Genomic DNA, 2,730 nt, shown 5'->3' with positions numbered 1-2,730 from the left:
TTCATTTTTGTTCAAGCCACTGGAAGCCACGGTAAAGAGTGAATGGAGAAGCCAATCATTGACGGCTTCCTAATCCGCTGTTGCGTTGAACTCTGCACCCAGACTACTTCTAGGAAAATACCACCGACTACCAAGGACAGTACCTGAAATCTGGGATGGTTAGGAGTGATGGCAGTGGTATATCTGCCATACTGCTATTGTGACCTATGGTAAAAAAAAGGCACAGAAATTAAAGAGAACCCGTCATGCAAAATAACCCCCCTAAACTAAATATATTGTCATAAACTGCCATTTGAGAGCATTGCCTCTATCCCTTCATTGTCCCTATACACGCCTGTAAACCTAAGCAATGAGGTCCTAAAGCTGTATGCAAATGACCTGTGAAATGTCCAATGAAGCATTAGCATATTCAAGCTGTCAACTCTATTCATGAGTGGGAGGCACAGCCACACCCCCAGTGCATGACTGACAGCCTGTATAATGATGTGAGGCTGTATAATGATGTGCTTCCTGGTGCTGGTGGCCACGCCCCCTGCAGCCTGTGTGTGTGTATAGGAGAGATACAGCAGCTCCAGGCAGCCATGTTACAGCAGAACATGGCAGATTCATGTGTAACTGATGTCTGTGTCTCTCACCTGTATATTAGGAGGATGCAGCATGTCAGCAGATACAGCACTCACACTAGCAATGCTTTACTATACACTACACACAGACATGAGCAGGGGGAGGAGAGGGGAGGGGTAACAGCGGTGACATCACTGCCTCTGACCATGTGACCAGCCTCATTTACATGATAAAAAATAGATGATTTTACAATGAATAATGTATGAAATAACTAGATAAAGACTGGGATGGATCCATGTGATCTGCTCCAACAGGTAGAGGTGACAGGACAAGTGGCAGAGACCTAATGACAGGTGTCCTTTAACCTTTTTGTTGTCTCCCTACAAGGACATCTACCACCAGGATGAAGGATTGTAAACCAAGTACACTGAAATACTGGCGTGCACCCCCTCTGGCAGGATCTGCTCTGTTTTTAGCTTCTTATGTCCAGATTAAAAAAAAAAAAAAAAGCTTTTAAAATTATGCAAACGAGCCCGAGGGACTCCACATCTATGGAACCCAGAGCACCTCAGGCTAATTTGCATAATTTTAACAGCATTTTCTGTAAAAACAAGGACATAAAAAGCGAAAAGAAGAGCAGATCCTGCCAGAGGGTGCACACACCAGTATGTCAGCGTGCTTGGTTTACAATCCTTCATCCTAGTGATAGACGAGCTTTAAAGGAAATCTACTACCAGGATTAAGCATTGTAAACTATGCACAATTACATGTTGGTGTGTGCCCCTTCTGGCAGGATCTTCTCTTCTTTTTAGCTTCTTATGCCCCTGTTTAAACAAAAAAAAAAAAGCTTTAATTATGCAAATGAGCCTGAGGGGCTCCAGGCTTCATAGCTGTTAATTGAGCCCGGAGCCCCTCAGGCTTACTTGCATCATTTCAAATCCTTTTTTTGTAAAAACAAGGGCATAAGCTACAAGAAGAGCAGATCCTGCCTACATGATCGGTTTACAATCTCGATCCTGGTGGCAAATTTTCTTTAGTACTTACATATTCACCTTTACAATTCTCTATTGATATATCGCCAGTGAATATATATTTTCTCATTTATATTTATATACGGTATATATATGAATTATAGAATTATGTTTATCTTCAAAGACCACTAGGGGGAGCATACTGAATACATATTTATATAACTCCAATCCAGTTTAAAGGGGTTGTCTGATAGGTCATCCATATCCACTAAGACGCTGATATCTGACCCCACATTGAGCAGATGATAGGGTGCAGCTCTGTACTCAAATAATTTGGAACTGAGCTGCACAGAACAGTATGGCCGCTATAGTGGGTATGGGGCTGTCTGTTTCCAGCTCCTTAAACTGAGTAGACGGCTGCTGATTGGTGGGAATTCCAAGTGTGGGACCCCCTCCAAAATCAATAGAACGTGTATTATATACGAATTTTGGCATGAAATATTCATGGATTTGAACATTCATGTAAAATGTAAAGATTTACAGGGAAAATTCTGCTACAGCCATGACATGCCATATGGGCCTATAGCCAGGTATATAGTATACAGATACTTCCATGATCTTCATATACAGGCAGTCCCCGGTTCTGAAGGTTTGCCTTAAGTTGAATTTGTATGTAAGTCAGAACTGTATATTTTATCATTGTAACCCCAGCCAGAATTTTGGTCTCTGTGACAACTGGATTTTAAAAATGTTGGGTTGTCATAAGAACCAAATTAACAATAAATCTTCATTACAGACACCGGTGATAACTGTTATAGCTGATCATTGTAGCCTAAGGCTAAATTTCAGTAAATTACCAACATCCAGAGGTCCGTTTGTTACTAGGGGTCGTATGTAAGTCGAGTGTTCTTAAGTAGGGGACCGCCTGTAGTTATAGTAATGTCATTTCCCTGCTGGTATTTTGTATTAGGGGTCTTTTGTATGCAGGGGTCTTTCTGTGTGTCGTCCACAGCTGAGTTAATAACATGTACAGTTGCCCTAAATTCCTTATTAGGGTCACAATTGGTCAGAACTGTCTGTGTCAATGGGTTGTGACCACCTGTGGTCCGGCCTGCAGTGACGTCTGTGAGTGTGTCCAGTGCCAGCTCTAGTATATATAGAGGAGCCAACCATCCCAGATTTCCTGGCTGACACC

The 2,730-nt window shown here is 42.1% G+C and overlaps 1 long non-coding RNA gene across 2 annotated transcripts in view; it reads right to left on the bottom strand.

Moving 5' to 3' along the window:
- The window catches only part of LOC140074885 (uncharacterized), a 56,686-nt gene continuing 53,956 nt past the window's right edge, over window positions 1-2,730 (bottom strand). For both annotated transcript variants that reach the window (XR_011849305.1, XR_011849306.1), the window contains one exon: window positions 1-204. This is a non-coding gene — a long non-coding RNA (uncharacterized lncRNA). The remainder of the gene's footprint in view (window positions 205-2,730) is intronic.

This window comes from Engystomops pustulosus, chromosome 8 (assembly GCF_040894005.1).
Source record: "Engystomops pustulosus chromosome 8, aEngPut4.maternal, whole genome shotgun sequence".
Classification (NCBI taxonomy): domain Eukaryota; kingdom Metazoa; phylum Chordata; class Amphibia; order Anura; family Leptodactylidae; genus Engystomops; species Engystomops pustulosus.
Note: the sequence above shows the minus strand (reverse complement) of the source record. Positions and strands in the feature narration are given on the sequence as shown.